We start from the raw sequence: 20,618 nt of genomic DNA on the forward strand, positions 1-20,618 counted from the left end.
AGGACAGGAGTTGGTGCAATGCATGTTGGGCTGGACTGCGAACACCCGCCATCCCTGGGCAGTAAGGGGGGAGGACATTTTCCAAATGAGGAAAAGAGCAGGGAAGAAGATGCAGCTAGCGATGCCCTGCCCCATGATATCAAACTCAATTTGTGTAGAAAGGAATCATTCCAAAGGCACATTGTCAGAAAAATGACCTGTAATTGCTCACTGCACAGGCAGTGTGATGCCCTCAGCCTGTAGCCAGCAGCACACAGGGCTGTACTCCCCTCCAGGGAGCAAAACTCAGTAACTTCTACATCTCAGTTAAATTAAGAAAGCTGAAACAGCAGCACCGTCTCACCTTTACAGGCCTCGCCGATCCCGATGGTGTCCCAAGCTGAAGGGAAGTGCTCCCACCGCAGCGTGAAGTTTGCCACGGCTCCGTGGCCTCGGTGCGGCCTCTCCCTGCAGACGCCTTCTTGGGTGCCCGGCAGCCCCTCAACAGAACTTGGTTACCCCTGCGGCTCTGCTGAGACGGGCAGCTGGTCGGAGGAGCCGCAGCCTGTCCCACCCCACCAGTGGAACTGAGGAGAAGGTTCTGGAAAGGGATAGGCTCTGCTTCCTGTCCCTTCAGGTCCTCACCGGCACCTCAGGCCTCTGTGGCCAAGATGGCCGCCTCCTGTGTCCTCACCCACCAACTGTGCCAATGCTGACACAAACACACGTTTTTCCTCATACAGGTTTTACTGCATGGACAGGTGTCCCTTGTCCCCTCTTCTCTACCTCATATTTAACCCTGTGCATTTCTTTTCACATGACAAATGTCCCCCCTGCCCTCCCGCCTTGTCCCCACTGCTGGCAGGGCCTTCATCCAGCCCAGAAACTCAGCACAGGTGCTTCTGTCACGGTTTCAATCAAAACAAATTTATTGTGTGCCTTAACAAGAAAGGCTGACTGGAAAAACAAGGTTAGAAAGTCACCAACTCTGCCCTTATCCAGGAGTAAATAGTTCACTGCTTAAAAAAAAAAGACATACACCGCCAGCCTTATGCGAATCAAGGGTATTTGGCTCAGTAGACAAACTTCAGTAAAACACCAGAAAAGAAGTATCATCACTCTGTAACCTTTTAAGTAAAATCTGGCAGGAAGATGAAGACTTAAAAGAGCTTTAAAAAAAATAAGCCCATTTTACTGGCTCTTTACAGGGAAGGTGGAAAGCTCTTGTAAGGATTTCAGATGGACTGTGGCATCAAAATGTTTTTGCTTGAAAAAAAACCAACAACATGGAAACACATTTTTAAAAGTTATTGTTTCGTAGTTCCCACAAATTTGCTATTACCTACCAGTTAAATATTTGCTGCTGCTTATTCCCCCACCCCGCAAGATGTTCCTTTGTTTCTTTCTTTAACATGGGGAGGATAGTTGTGTGGATTACTAGTGTGGGCAACAATTTTATTTCCAAGGGAAAACTTGTGCTATTTTTTAATCCAAGAATCCAAATGTCCCTTGTGAGCTGGAAAAATAAAAGGTCACAAATAATTCAATAGTGTCTTCACATTTAGATAAGTCACTAAAAAATGCGCTAGAACAGTGTAGAAGCTGCCAAGCCAAACTGGCTCCACTGGTCTTTCACTTGTAACCCCACAGTGAATTAGGAAAGGGGGGGTCTTGTAAATTCCTCTTGGCTTTGTGGCTCCCAGGAACCCTACTTTGGGCAGGCAGAACCTCCCAAAACTGATGCTTTTCAGGACACCATCAAAGGTAACATGGAACAAAGTTAAAAATCAGCTAATGTAGCCATGCAGTTACTGATCCTTAGCTCAGTTCAGACACCAGTAAATTCTGCAGTGTAGAAAAGCCCTTTGGAGAGCTTAATACATTAAGAGAATCCATTACTTTTTGCTGATTTATTTTACAATGGCTCATTTACATGCACTAAGAAACGGTATTTTTATGCTAGTGGAAAGGGACAGATCACCTTTTTGCAGTCAGACAGGCTTTCAATTTTAGACAAGATCTTTTAAAAAACTGATGGTATTATGAAGTTCCAAGAAGGTTTTCAAAGTCACTTAGGTTTCTAAAATCCATTACGTTTTTTTTTTTCTTCACATTCCAAAGGTTGTATTTTTGGACTCATGGTACTAACGAATCCTGTTGTATATGTTGAGCAATATGAAAAATAGGGCACTAATGTTTTAAAGTCTCTAAAACCTTTCTCAAATTGACTGTAAAATGTGGCATTTCTACAATACATGATTGTTTGGCAGGATATAAAAGCTTACTGGTTCTCATTTGGGTGATTTGCATAAATTGTTCATGGCATCATTTGTAAATATTATGCCCATCCCAAGCTGCCACTGATAAAAGAATAAGATTGCTTTTGCTGAAGCACATCGTACTATAGAGGAGAAAAAAAACATTCTCTCTAGAAGGAGTGAAGCTATACAAAGTGAGTTAAAATTTTATACTGCACTTATCTCAGGAAATCACTTCTGATGTCTGTTAGGGAACATAAAAGTGAAAAAAAAATTCCTTTCACTGTGTGAAGTGGTTCTAGCAGGAGTGGACAAGCCAAGGAGCAGTGCCTATCCCCAAGGAGCCCTTGCTGACCGTGCTTCATACCAGCACCCAGAAAGCCCCTTTGGCCCTGCAGCAGAGAAGGTGGGCTGGGCTGAGAAGGGTTTTTCTGACATTCCAGGCTCGCTGCTGATTAAGATGTAGCCAGCAATTCTGTTTCATGCAGACAGATGACAATTCAGTTTGCTCACTGACCTGTGTTGACTCTTCCATACTAACAAAACCAAAACACTGTGACAAATCTATTTCACCCAAAAAGATTGAATACAGAGCAAAAGCTCATTTACTTACTAAGGCAGGGCAAGTTCCATATAATCATTTTAGAGTGTGACTTAATATTCATGACTACCCTAGAAGGTGGCAACTTTGACTCATGCTACAGAGTTCACTGGCCTGTGCTTGCTTAGGCAAGGTCCTCCGAGGGATGCTGTATTTCTTGTGCAAAAAGACTGTGGGGAACATGATGCTGTCCATCTTTGGGGGACCTGTCAGTCACCAGGTAGATGGATGTGTGGAAAGCAAATGTGTTTGTTCCTCTTCACAGTCAAGAACATGTGATTGCAGCTGCTTTCGTGACCTGCCTGATTAAAAAGCTCAAATGAAGATTTTTGTCTCTACGGTTATTGAGTGAGAAGGAAGAAGAGTAACTAGGATGCAGTGCAACTACATTTGACTGTTTCTTAGAGTTTCAAACTCACTATGTTAGCAGCTGAGCCAACATCCTTGTGCTAGTTTTTATGCAAGTAGTTGCACTGGCTGTTGTAAACTTCTAGCAAATACGCCAGGCACTGAGAGATGATAATATCTCTATATAACGCTGGTTAACATGAAGGTAACGCTTAACAAGGTACCATTTACACATGATCTGTGGCAGAGCTCTGAAGTTACTAGTGTGCCACTGGGCAGGGATGGTAATATACTGCTCAGCTCCACTAAACCTGACAGCTGGCTTAACTAAAGCGTTTGTCTCCTCCATGAGAGCTATAACAGAGTAGGTATCTCAAAAAGATGCAATGACTTCTTAAATCACTGATATTTAATGGCTTGATTTGGCTTGCTTTTCCTCCTCACCTTTCATTTTTCTGCTTCTTAAATTTAGCAACTACAAATGAACGTGTGTTTTGGTTTTTTTTTCAATCAGACCTTAAACTAGGGGGAAAAAAAACTGTAAGTCAGAAGGCAAGGCAAAGGAATCCCCAGAGAAAGCACTTGGCATTATTTCCTATGGTGAGTCTTTACCTGCCAGGCTGAATTGGGGAAGAGGAAGAAAAGAAAGTTAGAATTTGCTTTCATCATGAAAGATGGAAAAAAAATGGTAGGTGACTAACTACATCTATAAGTTATACGTATTCTATTCCTTTATTATATAGATGCCAGTAATAACCTCAGGTATAGGACTATTTTAAAGTACAGTGTTGGCATTTTAGTAGATACAACAAAATAAAAGTATTATAGATTGTATTCTTCCCATCTCAATTGCAACAACATTAAAACAAGTTTTCAAGCCACTAAGAACACAGTGTTTTACCAAAGTAAGATTAGAAATACTTCTAGGAACTTAATATGGGATATACCTTTCCTATTTGCTGCAAACCAAGAATGACTCAGGTAATGAATTTACACTGATGAGTGGAGTTCAAAGCTTACTGCAATGTATGCACATCAGCACCAGGTTCAGAAAACTCACCAAACAGAATTTTTTTAAAAAGTGAATACTTAGTATTTGACACGTCCACAATCTAAACTAGCTAAGGGAATAAGGCAGCCAAAGAATCACTTCTGTTAAGCAATCTTGAGTAAAACCAAGCAACAGAAAAGCACAGAACCAACAGTGCTACAGCATTATCTGTACTGTGCATTTTGAACTGAAAAATAGCACAAGACACAAAAGGTTGCTGCTGGTGCACAGCAACAGCCATACAGAACAGCAGTGACCCCAAGCATGATGATTTCCCAAAGGCCATTTTCCGTGGGCTGGAGCAAGCTCAGCAGAGAGCTTCTGCTTCACAGTTTGAGCTTCAGTGTTGGAATCAGTCCTTCACCAAGCCTGGGAAGGGGACACAGTTACAGCAAGGAATACCAGCCTGAGCCTTCTCCAGCCTGATGGCTGCAGCTTTCAGGAGAGCAGCGAAACTTGTCATAGAGCTTCTAGAAAGAAAATCCTAAAAGCATTAGTCACTGAGAGCAAAGCCCCTGAATATAGTTGCAAAGCCTCTGGATGTAGTTGCAGAGCCTGAACTTGCTGTGCTTTGACCACAACAAAACACTGTGATTGTTTGCAGGGTTTGGCTGGAAATATGGCAAGATAAAAGGGTTAGTAAAACCAACTGATGCTGTTGGTGACCTGGACTGGCTGACAGCACATTGAATCTACCTAGTAAACAACTGGATGCAATAGACACGAAGGGACAACTATTCAATACCAAGCAGAAAAAACCTGGAGCTGAAGCTCACAGTGCTCAGCAAATAGTGCAGTAGCATACAGATGTATCCTGGAAAACAAATACATTACTCTCCACCCAGTTCTTTCTCAGCAAAGCTAAGCCTAAACAAGCAGCTCAAAACAGATCCAGCCTCAGAGACAAAGTGCCCAGTTTGCTCAGGGCTGCCATTCTTACTAAGTGACCACACCATGAAAAACAAGGCTGACCAGGCAGGATGAATGATGAGATGATCATGGCTCCAGCACAGAGCCACAGTCCTGTTTCTGAAAAAGATTTAAAGAACCTCAAGCCATTCATAAGGAACAGGTGTGGACCTTTATTTGACTAAATCTCCCTCTGCAGCAAGGCTTCGGTAAAAAAGCAGCAGCTGAAAATCAATAGATGTGGTTAGCAGCAGGAGGAAGATAAACATAAATTGCACTTTTGGAAAGATAATGTTGTGCATGTGTTAATCCCATTCCAGTGTGTAAATCCAGGAGCTGTTGTGATTATCACGTTGAGCAAGTAAAAAGCAGAAAATGTGACGACCAAAGAATCTATTAGGTGCTCCAACAAAATTCGTTAAGGAGTCCCTCACTCTAACATCATTCTTTCTGAACATAGGATGAGATCTGGTTATTTAAACAGAATGGAACCCTAAATTAATAGAGGAGAAGGAAGCACAGCCTCACAGCTGATGCTGTCCTGTCTTAAATCAGCTGCAAACGCTGCATTTCTGTAATGCTCCTTGGTGCTCACTAACCTTTGGGTGGACTGAGGGACCAGGTAAATTGACGAGTTGTGCTGCGCTGCGGATGAAAGGAGAGGGATTAACCTTCTGAGCCCACCTCGAACCCCCCGCAGGTCTGTGGTGTCAGAGCGGCTGCAAGCCCTGGCCAGAACGCTCTGCTGAAGAACAATACAACCTGAACAGTTTTTGAAATGTCATTCTTATCCTCAAAATAGTTTGAAACAACAACAAAAGAAACTATAAGCACGTGAAACCATGCTGGAAGGTCTGACTTCAGTAAAGCAATATTTGCTACCCTAACAGTTACAACAGTACAGGTTATATTTTTATTATATTTGATTTTTCTATTTTCAAAGGACTGACCACAAAATAAACCTTGACATAGCCAAAATTGGATAGTACTAATGAAGCACCCAAGAGGACAACACGCTGTTCCTCTGTGTGAGCAGCAAATGGTTGGTAATTAAATAGCTGTCAGTGGGGGGAGCCTGATGTATTTTTATTAACTTTTTGTGTATATTGCATACACGCCCCAGAGTGACCAGCTAAGGTAGGTTGTGTGGCATTTGAAGCTGAATTTCCTGAGGTGAAAACCTAATAACCTGACAGAGCACAATATAATAAGTGCCTCAACCTGCTCACTTTCTCATGGTGGGTGCACAATTAATTTTTGATCTGGAGAGGGCTGAGTGACATTTACTGGCATTGCAGCCACCTTCTTTAGAGCAGGGATTTCTTTCTATTTCTATAAAGTGCAAGACACAATTCAGTTAATATCAGATAAATAAGGTCTGTATAAAAGGTTGCAGCTGCTTAGTGGTCTGAAGCTATTTTTTTCCCTTTGATAACAGAAAATGAATGTACCTGGTACAAAAAGGTTTTGGTTTGGGGATTTTCTCAAGTGAGAGTGTTGTATAGTACAAATGAGTCGTACAGATAGATGCCATAATATTTGACACTGAAATCCAGAAATTACCCAAGCCCAATCTGAAGGGTGCATAGTTAAGGAGTGAAGATTTAAAATAAAATCTTGTATTTCAGTTTTGGTTTATTACTGCTTAGTAGAAAGCATGAAATGATAGAAGAGAACAAAATGCTGTTAAGTAATCTGATTTCAAGGGAAGATTGCAGAAGGCAGACTGCCTTTTAAAGGAAAATAGCAAATATTAACACAATAGCAAGCAAGCAGAGATTTTGATGATTTGCCCAATATCCTCAATACGAAACAGCAAATTGCGTTGCATTTAAAATAACGTTTGACGAATAAGGGCTTTTAATCCCTATAGGAATGTGACCAGATATATAGGTAAGGGTGATGTGCACAAGGAATCCTTTGAACACTGGCTTTAGCAAGGCCCATGAGCTTTATTAGAAATGCCAAAGGGAATATTCAGCATATGGTGCTTGAGACAAATGCTCTACTGATAGTTTGCTCTTTCAACAAAAAGGAATTAAAAAAAAAAAGCGCATTAAATTCGGGATTTTTGTCAGGACTTCTCAAAGGACTGTCCAACTGGGTTTGTCGTTCATCCTGAAACAGGACACAGTTTCTATTGGCGTGGTTGATCAGACGGATTGAAGGGGTGGCTTTCCGCAGGTCCTGCAGCGGTGGCATCAGAGGAGGCTGCTGCCTGCTGGGGAAGGGCTGATCTCAGGGAGCGCAAGGGGGTGGACGGCTCTTCAGAAAGCACTTTGTATGTCGTAGACACTACATCAACACTGTGCTGTGCGATTTAATAATCTAATATTCTGCTACCAAGCTGCCACTTTTTCAACAAATCCTTGGAGAAATGTAGGAATCCTATCAAAACTGCAGCCTTATCACTCCTTGAAAATTTTCTGACGTGCGGCAGAGCAGAGGGCATGTCTTATATTGAAAATAAGATCAGACACTTCCTTTGTCTGACAGCCAGCTGTGGTTAATGGGATTCTAATTTAATCAGAGTACAGAATGGGGCAGATGTAACATCGATAAATTATAACAGGGATCAACACGCAAGAGTAGTGCAGCCAGGAGTTGCTGTGCAGACTGACAGCTGCTGGAGAAACTACAAGTGTCCAAAAAGGGTTTTGCATACAGCAGTGGGTCAGTCCCACAGCACAGCAAATTGAAGCTCACTTGGAGTTTAAAACAGCTCTGAATTTTCTATGTATTGTACTCTGTCCAGCCCTACCTGCACACTCAGATCATTTTTCAAAGGAGGTGGAATTGTTTCAAACAGCACCACAAGTGCACTTATTTTCAAAGCAGACTAAGCTGTGAACACATGGAAGAGAGAAAATGTAGTGATGGGAATAGAGCTCATCCAAAGCCATAGTTTTTACTTCCCAGCTACAGTTTGCTCACTGAACTTGAGTTACTCCTGCTTTCAAGGCTTGCTATGTGGACATCTCCTCTATGTGCCTCCAAAAGCAGCCTGAAGAGTTTGATAAGAGCCACTCTACACCTTCCATCATGTTATCCCTTTCCCAGAACTAGTGCTTCAAGCAACCAGGATAAACTGGAAGAAGATCCTTGCCACATCACTGGACCTTCCTTGCCACAGCAGGTTGTAAATGCAAGTGTTCATAGGGATTCAAAACTTACTGGACAGATTAATGGAAGAAAACTCAGTCAAGGCTCTTCAAAACAAGCACCATCGCTGGTTTAGGAAATATTTACGCTGCAGATGACTGAAAACTGGGAGAGTATTTTCAGGATTACCACCATATGCTTGCCCTGTCTTTATGCTGTTCACCCACCATTTGCTACAGGTCAGAGACAGATTATTACAGTAGATGGGTCTTTCGCCTGACTTGATGCTTTATTGTTTTCTGCAGTGATGGTAAAAGTCCCTGTCCAAAGAACTTGGTGCTTTACAATAAACATCTGGATCTGTTTTCTTCACAGTGATTATGAGCTGACTCAGCTGCATAAATTAACCCCACCAAACAGCACAGGCATGCTGAGAGCTGCAAGGGTACCTGAGAGGTTCGGTGCTGCCAGGATGCTCAGGGATCTCTACTTGTTAGACTTTAGCAAGGCATGTTTAATATATGTAAATAGGCTTTTTACAATGAGTAATGTTGCCAAATTTTCCAGATTGCTAGCACTGTCCTCCATTAAACTTAGAGGACAAATTCACAAAATACATTATTAGGGGAGGGAGCAGTAATGCTAGTGAGTAAATCTGGTGATGCTCTTAATCTTGGGAAGCACATAATGGATATCCTTGCCTCTTAGCAAGGTCAATGTTATATATTGTCAAACTGCTAGAAATAGTCCATGGTATTGTCCTGTTTCAACAGGTACTCAGAATACATAAAAATGAGTAAAAACCCAAAGAACAATACTATAAGGGACAAAATAAAATCTTCTAGACAACTACAACTGAAATTATGTTAGAAGATAATGCAAGTGATTAAAGTCAGAGTTAAAATTTATCTTAAAAGAAATGTTTAAATATTAAATATTGCAAAGACACACTGAGATCTACCATGAAAGGAAGAAACCATTAGAAAAAATTACATTAGGGATGTGGGAGTTTTAATCTGGCAACAAAATTTTCGACCATCTTAAACACATGCTGTGTGTTTAAGTCACATTCCTGTGTGAGTTACATCCCTCTAGATGCCAGAATTACATCTCTTAGAAGCCATCCTCCATGGTCACTCCCCTTCAATTTCAAGTTGGTAAAAGATGAAAATGTAGAAGAAACTTTTCCAAGGCAGTGTAGATATTTGAATGGATGAAGCGTGTGAAGAAGGCAGTTCTAGAATTAATGCTATGAGCATTAGCCAAAACATATTTTGGATCTTCTCTCAACGCTCAATTCATCTTGCTTAATCTATTTCATGTTTTATTCATGATTTTTTGAGTTCATTTACAATGCTTAACTAAATTGGTACGTTGCTAACAGACCTTTTAGAAATCCTCATGAACTCTTTTTCATGGTGGCATGATGCAAAATGTTATTGAAAAATAGCTATTCTATAAACCTTGGGAAAGCTATTTAATAACTCCAATAACACACTCTATTGATTTGATTATCACCAGATAAACACATTTCTTGGTTGGCTGAATGTGCCAGGCATAATGCGTGCACTGCAAGGAACCTGGCGATTTCAGGATACAGTGTCTGAGTGGGCTTTGTGACCACGTCACTTCAGAGGCTGTCACAGGACAAGTCTACTTCTGTAATTACCACCCTTCAAGTCACTCCATGGAAAGGAACCTACAACTGCGTGTGAATCCAGACTTCTGCCTCACAAGTCCAAAGGCAGATCCAGTCTCCAAAAGCAGCCGTACTCTCAACCCCATTAACCAAGGTGTGCCAGAGGATGGGCTGGTCCCAAGGAAGGAGTCTGGCAGAGTTCTTGTAACAGACAGCTGGGTCAGCATGTACAGTGATGGGCTTTGCCTTTGTAACTACCAGCAAAGAAATCTTTGTGTTCTGACAGATAGTGCCAGCTCAGTGCTCAGGAACAATCCAGATATCAGGATTTACTAGGAAAGGAACAGAGACATCCACAATGTGTCTGCATCTTGACAACCATGAGCTGTTTGTGTCACTGTCCCTCTCAGGAAGGATTTAGTAGAAGTGGAAAGGACATGAAGATGGGCAATAATCGCAGTTATGAAATGGCTTCTGGTTGTTGAATGACTAAATGAACCAGGATGGCTGGCATTGAGAAAGATACAGCTGAAGGGGATTTCTTCACCCAGTGGATGATTAGGCTGTGAAGCCTATTGCTGGGCTGTTGCAGAGGTTAAACTGGGTATGAGTTCAAACATAACTAGACAAATTAATAGCAAAAATTCACTAAGCAAATAAACACACAAATACCACCTTTGACTCAGGAAAGCAGAGCTGCAGCTACTTGGGCACACGGAGAGTACTTCTGATGCTTCTGCATTCCTGTAACCTTCCCTATGGACTCTGCTGTCAGTCTCCAGTCACAACAGCTCCTGGCCTGGATGAGCTTTGTTTTACCTCTTCTGGCTGGTTTTATGCTCTACCTGCAGCCTTTCTGCATAAAGCTCCATGACCACATGCTGAAATATGCCTTTACTCACTTGCTTTACACCTGGGAGCAGAATAACCAAGCTCTAGGGAGGAACATACCCTCAGGCACTTCAGCTGTGCATCAAAATGCAGATCATCTTCCTGCTCAAAAACTTGACAACTGAGAGCAGCACAAGGGGCGACCTGGTCTGTGCCCTGCGCTTCCCCAGAAGCAGCCCAGCAGTGGCAAAGACCTGTGGTACCCGATGGAGACAAACATTATAGCCCCTGACAGAGAGACGCACGTTTGAGCCCAGGAGAGGAGAATGAGGTTCAGGAGGCTGTAGCATATGGGCTGGTGTTCTGAATAGTTCCTACCAATTTGTATAGCAAACCTGCAATTTCTGTGGTAGCCATGGAAACCAAGGTACTGGAGTACAATGAAACACATGTATGAATGCCGTTGCCACCACTGAGCGTACATCACTCAGCGTTTCTCGACAGCAAGGGCAAAAAGAGGGATATGTGTGTAATCACAGTTTAGTTGTGTCCACTGAGGTCTAGATCAGGCTGACTAGATACCAGACCACAGCAACTCTTCTGCTCTGACCAGGGCATAGGATGGGTGCTGGGATGCAAGGCCAGTGTCAAGGAAGACAACCTTGTCCACTCCAGAAAAAAATAAGGAATGAATGGGAGGAAATGTTCTCTGGTGAGCTGCATGAAAAAGAAATCTACCTCATTGTTGTCTCCCTTCACATTGCTGGTAATCTCCATGCCCACAAAAGTTTGCTTTCTGGTGGTTTTTTAGTCAGTGAACTACAGAAATCCATGGAGTAATCTCACCTGGAGTGACAGGCAAAAAATGTGTTCCCGCCAGTCAATTTTCTCACAAAAGAAACATCTAGAAGATGATGGAGGATTCCCATTTGACATAACACATAAAGCTGTAAAGAACCGCAAACTACGAGGTTCATCTTGCAGAATATTTTAAAACCCCACATTATTTCCCCCAGACAAGTTCTCTGTAGATCACAGCTTTTGTCTGACCACTGCTATTCAGGCTGCTGTTACGCTTCTGTCCAGACACATCAGGTGTGTTGGTTTTTGAGTGGGCTCTGCTGCATAAGATTTTAAAATTGCATAAATAAGGTCAGAGTCTGGCCAAAGGATGCTCTCCCTTAGGATCTGAGGCAGAGCTGAAAATAGAGATGTTAGCCTCTCAGGATAGTTTACAGGAAGGAATTGGAGCTGTAAAAGCTGGATAAGAATTTCAACAAGGAAGAGACACTGATAACCCTGCAAACAAGTTGGATTAAAGCAAAAAAAGCTCCAAAATAATATTGCTAAATACTGAAAAAAAAAAATAAATGTACAGTTAAGTGACAAAAGGGCTTTGAAATAGGGCAAAGCACAAAAGATCCCTTATAATTTGCAGCAGTTGCTTGGCTTGCACCTACAGGAAAGCTGACATAAAAAGGTGACTGACAGAAAGGTGATGCAGCCTGTGCTGTGTGAGAGGCAGGTGAGCAGAACCAATGGCGAGCCAGCCCGAGGGCCAGACGGGCCCAGAGCAGGCAGCTGAGCTCTGCACTGCCGGCCACACAGCCTTGTAGCACCTTCTCTGAAACGCAACAATTAAGGTTTCTAATATTAAGAGGTTCTTAACATTCATCAGGTTGAAGTAAGAGCTGAACGCCGTGGCAGGGATGCCAGGTCTTTGGCAGGGAACTCATGCATCATAACCATGTCTCCTCATTAGGGAGTTCACATTTTTAATTGGCACAAACATTGCTACCTCCTTAAGTCCTAAAGATAAAACACCAAGGCAGACCTGTAGAAAGCAACTGTCATGTGCTCAGTTTTCATCTTTATCATTTAAAAGGAAAGATCTCTGCTACCAACGGCATCCCCTAAAATCTAAATCCTGGAGTCTGGATGTGACATTTTTTTCAAACAGTGAGTGTCACTGCACTCTGTATCTGTTCCCTAGCTGATATATATTTATTTGTATATTAGCTATACCTATACCTGGGCATGAGGTGCGGACCTATCCAAATTGGTTCCATTTCATGTTTTTTTGTATTATGAGGTCACTAGCTAGTTCACAGATGCCTTACAGGGTACCAGTTTCACCAGTCGCCTGAGAGCTGGAGCTTGAGAATAAAGACATTGTCTGATTTAGGATGCCAAATCTGCAAACCTAACAGCTCTATGACTGCTGCTCCAACCCAGATGCCTGAGCACACCAAGGCAGAGGCAGCCTGGCCGGCTGGCCAGTGAAGGGACCTGACTGGAGATTAATTTAACAGGTTTAACATGATAAAGGAAGGACAGATTACATGCATGACACCAAAGTATTTCATATAGGATCTCCAAGTCACTACAGACTCCTCCAAATGGCTTAGTTTCCACCAACAGCAATATTCATAAACAATATGCAATTTTAGAATGAAGCCAAGGTTTAAGTTTATAAACAGAACTGAAATGCCATCTTCTAAATTCTGTTCACTTCACTTTTGCCTTTCTTTCTCTTGACACTCATGTAGCTGAGCTTTCCCATCCTCGAATACAATACACACAGCATTTGGGGGATTGAAGATTGTCCCATTTCCCCAGAAGCAACTTCCCCACCAGATCCTGATTCCCGCCTGGCATTTCCAGAGATGTGTATTATTCAACAACTGCACGGAGAAGCAAGGCTTTGCCATAGGTTACAAAAAAATGACACTGAAACTGGATGAGCCAAACTCTCAGCTCTGCCAAAGGCACAAGGCTCTACAGGAAAAAACACAGTAAATATTCACTGGCAGTTGAAGAAGAAAAATGGGCATTTAGTTCACTGTTCTAAGCAGAGAAGCAGAGGCAAAAATCACAGGTTAATTCTGCTCTGAACTTGAAAGTCACAGAAGCAAAAGGGATCGTAGATTGTTAATCTTCTCCTTTACGGCTAAAATGCTGTGTGGCTGTAGCAGGAGGTATGTGCTTATTGATATCAAGGTTAGACATTTTAAAAACTACTTGGAAGATGGTGGGAGGGAATTACATGAAAACAAGCTCCTAATTGTACTTCTTTTTCTAGTTAAGGAACATGCAGTGTCCATGAGCAAATTAAAGTTAATATTTTTAGCAAAAGCACAGCCCCATTGCAAGTGTCCCATAATTTCTAAAGTGGAATAAATAATTTCTAGTTAATAACTTGGTTGCATTCTGCCTATGAAGCACATACAGATCACTCTGTCCTCAAATTATTCCTGGTCAATTAAACTTCACAAGTTTGACTTTACAAGCTGTGAATATTTGAAATTTGAGCTGCTGCTCAGGGATGATATCGATTCTCTGCTGTCCCTGGTTGAGTGCACAAGCTTGTCTAGGAACACTTATATTTAACGACTGAAAATTCATTTTCTACAAATACACAGGTGTAACTGAAATTTGTTTCCTTCATAAATTTTGGCTACTAAAATTAAATTACTTCAGTTAGAGCTTAATTTGATTTTATTTTGTACTACACAAGCACCTAGAGTCAAGTCCAGCCAAGATTAAGGTTCTCTAGGTACTGCTGAAGCAGTCTGCATCTTGCAAATAAATGTCCTCAAGCTGCATAAACATTTCAGAAATGAAAATACCTTTATATCCAAAAGAAGTTGCAGAATTTTGGGATACCTGCATTTCTTCACATATTTTTTATGGCTACTGGATAGTCACAGAATGATTTTGCATACCTTGGGAGACTCACAAATTACAACACGACACAAACTCTCTTCATGAAAGTCTGTTACGCAGTGTTCAATAGCAATTCAAGCCTCTGTATAAGCAGTCTCAGCCCTCAGAAATAAGAATAATATTTTGTTATTTCACGTAACAACTTAGGCATTTTAAATAGAAAATACGAGCTCAAAAGAACTGCAGCTGAACAAACTGGGTGTCTGTGATATTCAGTGAGTGCTTCTGTAGTGAGGCTATAAAAGTGCGAAGCAGATGAACTAGTGAGAATAGGAAAAGAGCACACGTAGGGGCAGTGGTACCTGGTTGCAGCATTAGGAGACCTCTTGGGCTTGTAGCCAGCAGGCTGGACACACAGCATCTTGGAAAAGCATGGAGCTGGTCCAATCGCAGGTGAGCAGCTCAGCATTGATTTACTGCTTGCAGAGACTAAGACACAGCTCGTGTCACATCTCTTGGATGTGCGATCTCAGTAGAAGACTGGAGGCCTGCAGTGTCTCTCCTGGATTTTGTGGAAGAAGGGTCCCTCTCTGGGGACCAGGCACAGTATTTCAGGGTACAGACGCAGTCAGGAGCTGTGAGCACCACAGCGTGCCCTGCTGTCACTCCTCTTCTACCAGGCCTGCAGCCTTTCTCAGGCTGGAAATTTCTGCATTTGAAGTCAAATTCTGCAAATGATCTTATGTACAATGGGAATGTAAGGTCTAGACTTACACTTTGTTTCTTCCCAACGTCCGTGTTGTTGAGCCTGCTAAAAAAAAGATCTCTTGGCAGCATCTTTGAGTCAGATGTAAATCGCAGCTTACCTGTCATGGCTTTTGGGCCTCATTTAGGTTGTGCACGTCTGAGCCCACGATGGTCCCTGCAGAAGGGGAGTTCTGATTCAGTTCTGATGCGCTGCTCTCCTCCTGCTTCCCCGTGCGCAGCTGACGTTGGCCTGTCCTCACACAAGCCCTGCAATTTCACTGGCATCTGTTTTGATTAAATTCACTAGATAGCCAAAACTCTTCTACCTTTCGAAAGTTATTGCCTCCCAATAACCTCATAAAAGACACATCTGGAAACCTTTAGAAGTTTAGATATGTCCTATTTGATTTACAGCATGAGGGGAAGAAGAACGGGACTGAAACAATACGGAAGACTGGAAACAAATACATGGTTCAAACTTGAGAACTTCAAAACCCTGCTATTAACACCATGTCTGAGCAGTATTAATGCTGGGGTGGCTCTGTGATAAATGAGATTAATACAAATTTTGTATTCATTAGCATCTCCTATCTATTTTCCTCCAAATCACATATAACATCACAGCTCACCACACCCTCATCTGCACTGTAACACTAAGCAGCAGCTTTATTGTACACAGTCATCCATGTGCATTTAATGCTACACCCAAATTTTTGAATCCTGGCCTCTGTAGTGATTAAGCAAACCAAGTTTACGGGACTGGCTGCTCTGTTATGAATGAGACACCAGCTCAGAAATGCTCACTGCACTTGATCTGCAGGGTAGGGACATGCAACTCCTGACTGCAAACAGAGCTGCAAAGGAGATTTCTGCAGAAAAACGCATTCTGGCACTGTTTGAGAACTGGATTAGGAGACACTGACCTGTACAATCCTGTGCGTGTGCACACACATCTGTGCTGTAAATACAGGTTGAGTTTCAAACAAAACATTCTATAGTTAGTGACATCTCCAGTCCTTACCTCCTGATTTATTATAATTATTTTTCAATAGTTCTCAGTAATGGAAGCTTTAGCAACAATTTGGGCCTTTAGGCTTTCATCAGTCTTCCCTAAATCCACTTGTTTTTCAGATTCGCTCAGCCCTGCAGTTACTGTGCACTCTGAAAGCCCATTAAATCCTGCACAGGTTCCCACAGATGTGGTCTCTGTGATGTTTTTCTCTCCTCTATCCTGATATTAAAGATGCTTGACTTTTAAACATTTTCCCTGTTTGGTCTGGGAACTGTCAGGTTAACCTCCTGACTGCTTCATTCTTACTTGCTTATCTTTTAGTTTTCCACTTGAATGAGAAGCTTTTGCACATACCAACGCAAGGAATAAAGATAGGAGAAGTAGTTAAACTTGAATTTAAAAAAACATACTGTAGTACATTGCCTGCAGTGAGCCACTATTCAAACATAGCTAGGCTTGCAAAGCTGTGCAGCAAGATGCCAGCAGCATGTTCCAGCTTCACACGTGAGTAGGAAAATGTTCTACTCAGAGATTCCCAGTTAAGTTCACAGCTTGAAGGACTCTTTCCCTCTTTCATTCAAGTACAACTGCAACCTTCTAATCTGCACTGTGGCAGGTTCTGGTATTTGTAGTCATCAGGATTAAAATATTTCTGAGCTTTTTTCCTAGCTCATAAGCAGGTTATTTGCTAATGTGTGGGACAAATAAGCTGATAATATATATTCTTTGAACATCGGCAACAGAGTTTTGGAAAAAATCTGTGCAGCAATAAGGTTGACAAGAACAGTGGCTTTGCCGTATTAATACCTGAACTGTTCTGAAGTGTGGTAGAGATTCAGTTAAAGCAAAGCATCATGTGACATGAGCAAAGTAAAACTAATATATCTCAGAAATTGAAACCATATAATATTTTTATACAAAAAGTAATTAACTTCTGGTACCTTCATTTTCAAATCGAGAGTTTGAAACCCCAGTGGGCTCAATTTTGAAGTGCAGAGCAACTGCCCATAGCAAAATCACTTTAATATGTCATAGGTTGGGATCTTAAGGCCAACAGATATTTTGGAGAAGCTAATCAATAAAGCTATACCAACCTTTTGACCGAGAAGAAATTATTCTAGCTGAGAGATCAACTTGTATCTTTCTTCCCATGAAGAACTGGTGATTTTATATAAGTGCAACATGAAGAGAGAGATTCCCTGCAACTGAAAGAAAATGAATTAGATTTTGTTACACTGGGATAACTCTAAGAGGACCTTCTATAAAATCCACCAAATAAACTTTAGCCAGAAATTAGCAATGAAAGAGGAGATGTGGCAGATAGTGGTGCTCACGGAGTGACAGGGTCCTATTTACATTTTCTCCTACTGAAACTAAGCATTCAACAATAAAAAAGGATGCTCCTGGCAATGAATTTGGAAACTTCTTAGAATAATCTGTTTAATACAGGAGATACAGAAGAATTATTTCCAAACTGGGGTTTGACATTTACACTGGCAAGAATAATGCTAGGGAGCTTGAAGATACAAGAGCTGTTAATATTTCCATTTCAGTACCTAAACTTGTCATCAACTGACGGTAAAGAAATCTGTTCCTTCATGGCATCGCATCACACTTAATTAAACAAATTAGGAGAGGGACACAAGGGGAAAAGGAAAGGGGGAGGGGACAGGGAATGAATTCTTCTTTTTCTCCCTGAGGCCATCCATCACTGGTTAGAGTTAGCAACAAAAAATCAAATTAGTTGCACCAGTGGTCTGCTCAAACCTGACAACTTCTGTATTTCTAGTTTAAATTAGAGTAGAATCAATGGAAGTTTTACAAAGATAAGTTAAAGGCAAAGCTTACAACACACAGTGTTCAATCTGCCTGCCAAGGCAAGGTTTAGCCTTACAGGAGTCATTAAGGTTAATTCAATCTATACCGATGTGACAGTAAGATGCTCTGTTTTCATTACACCAGAAAGAAGCTCTGATTCACTGTGGTTAGGGCTAATTGACAGTTTCCAAATCACACAGTAGTAATTGTTTACAGTTGTAGAAAGAGAGTATATTGTTTTCACTGCTGCTTTACTTGATACATTTATCCATTTAATCCCTCTCACTTAATTTTCTTTGATATGGGGAAATAAGAAATTATTTAATTCTAATATCTTTTGACATTTACTTTTCAGCTAAGAAACTGCTTTGCTTTGCAGCCAGGAATTCAGGTCAGGGGAAGAGCCTGAACACAACTGCTTCTTCCTTCTGAGAATGACCATCTAGACCAGCTCACGCAGCTCCTTGATTTAGTTTGGACAAATCAAAATAATGTACACTGGCTCCAGAAATTTGGAAGATGCATTCAGAGTGCCACAAGCTTTCTTCCTAACAAAAGCAAAAGTGCATACTCAGCATGCTGCACATCTGACTCATATCTACTACCTCCTTGTGCTGTTCTCCAGCTACTTGCCTGTAGCAGCCTCTATTTTGTGTGCTATCATCTTCTGTTGTTCTCCTTGGAAGAAGTCTGGTGGTCTGTTGCCATACATACAGATGGGCTACTTCAGGGCAGCTCTTTGTGTGGGGACAGATGGATACAGGACTTTGAGGAGGCACTGGGTGAGTCGGGGAAAGAACCACCGTGGAGGCAGCCTCAAGATCTGGCATGGCTGAGTATGAGGAATGGCTTGAGAAACCCCTGGGAACCAGCCCCGCTTCCACGCAGGATATGGATCTGGGGTGATCAGCAGCCTCAGTGGCTTCATCCAGTCATCCGTTGCAGTTGCAGTGCGGTAGCTCCAGGAACGTACCAAGGCAATGCAGCTTGGGTAGCTCTCAAAGCAAACTTCAAAAACCAGCAGTTTGGCAGCATTCTCCTCGAGACTCCCTTCTGCCAGGCTCACAAAGGACATTTTACAACATAGTCCTCGATTTCTTTCAAAGAACTATGCCATTTGGAAAGTTTTCACAGACAGGCCCATCCTAAGGGACCGACAGAACTGGTTATTTAAATGCCCTACTCCATGCCATGGAGGTTTTCTAATCTGATCTGGAGAGCCTGCTGACAGCACTTTGTTGATAAGAGATTGCTCATAAGAGTGCTCTGTTCCAGGGGCTTCAATAGGTACACACAGCACATGCTTAACGAAGTTCATTTTCTGCAGGGGAAGCGCAGGAACTTTTAAAAAAATATACAGGAGTTATCACCTAGAGAGTCCAATATGTTTATTTAACTAGTATAAAATCAAATTCTCCTATGAACTATAATGAATTCTGCATGAACTAAATGAAAAGCAAACATGTTATAAGCTCCTGAGTGAACCTGAATGCTCCATGGTTTGTAAAACTGACCGTATTGATATTTGATGTGATGGTGATCTCAAATTCTGACTCACACTGATATTGAGCAGTGCTGTGATGCTTTAGGATGGATAAGCCTGTGATCGATCATGTCTCCTAATTCGCTTAGCGCATTTTATGAACTTTGAAATTAATTCAGGAAATTGGCTATTGAGGATGGCACCATGTGATGCTACACCTGCTGAATCAGGTATTTCACACTGTAATAATAGAATCAGCTGTTTCTAAATTAAAAAACAAAGGGGTAAAATCAAGTGCATACAGTCATGTCTGTTAGGGTCCAATATTAATAATAAATTGTTAGATACTGGAAGGTAAAAGATGAACACAGTCACAGGGCCCAGCCACTAAATCCAGTGAGAGCTGCTGAAAATGGTGATTAGTTTGGGGGAAGGCATGAGATTTCATAGGCTCAATTCCACAAAAGGTCATCCCAGTGGTTGTTTCTGTAGCATTCATGATGGCACTAAAGTAGTTAAGTGAACCAGTGCTGAAGGACAAAGTTAATTCTGCTTCTAAGTCCATGAGTTAAGGTGTTGCCTGTTTGCACAAGAGGTCTCTGAAGCACCTGTACACACTCGCTTCAGCTTTATGAATCCTGCAATTTTCTGTCCACGTGAGGCTGCAAACCTCTGTAATTCACTGTCTTTCCCTACACGTGTGAGTTCAGTAACTTCTTCTCTCCTAGAGCCAGTGACGGAGTTTGCCAAGGAAATTCAGCTCGCTTAAAGCACGGGATTGCTTCTTCCCAACACAGGCATTTTCAGAGAATCTGTTTTAAAGCAGCAATGGAGATGGTTGTGAGTCCAAATAATTTTGCCCTCCACCCAGTCAGCATCTTGTGGCCACATTCCCACAGCTGCAGCATCTCAGACTGCCCCTGTTCCTTGCCAAGGCTGTCCTTTAATGCTGGGGAATTTGTCTGTAATTTTAGGACCCCTGAATTAATTAATCTTTCAGAAGGCTGTAATGTATGAAACTTTAAAAAGGGCAAGCCCACTGAGTCTCAGTATCCAGGACTGACAATAACTTCCTTCCTCTGACTATGGCTCTTACACAGTCTCTTATTTTACTCACTTAGCAAAGAACATGGTGACTAATGCAGCCTTTGAGTCTTTCACCACATCACATCTC

At 41.8% G+C, this 20,618-nt stretch overlaps 1 protein-coding gene and 1 long non-coding RNA gene across 4 annotated transcripts in view; both read right to left on the reverse strand.

The window, feature by feature from the left end:
* Window positions 1-583, reverse strand: part of SFMBT1 (Scm like with four mbt domains 1) — an 88,723-nt gene extending 88,140 nt beyond the window's left edge. Inside the window, exon 1 of the mRNA XM_005507145.3 lies at window positions 344-583. The gene's annotated coding sequence lies outside the window, so the exon portion shown is untranslated. The remainder of the gene's footprint in view (window positions 1-343) is intronic.
* Window positions 584-645: 62 nt separating this feature from the next.
* Window positions 646-20,618, reverse strand: part of LOC110362335 (uncharacterized) — a 43,786-nt gene continuing 23,813 nt past the window's right edge. For all 3 annotated transcript variants that reach the window (XR_010475058.1, XR_010475059.1, XR_010475057.1), the window contains one exon: window positions 646-20,256. This is a non-coding gene — a long non-coding RNA (uncharacterized LOC110362335). The remainder of the gene's footprint in view (window positions 20,257-20,618) is intronic.

Source organism: Columba livia, chromosome 10 (genome assembly GCF_036013475.1).
Source record: "Columba livia isolate bColLiv1 breed racing homer chromosome 10, bColLiv1.pat.W.v2, whole genome shotgun sequence".
Lineage (NCBI taxonomy): Eukaryota > Metazoa > Chordata > Aves > Columbiformes > Columbidae > Columba > Columba livia.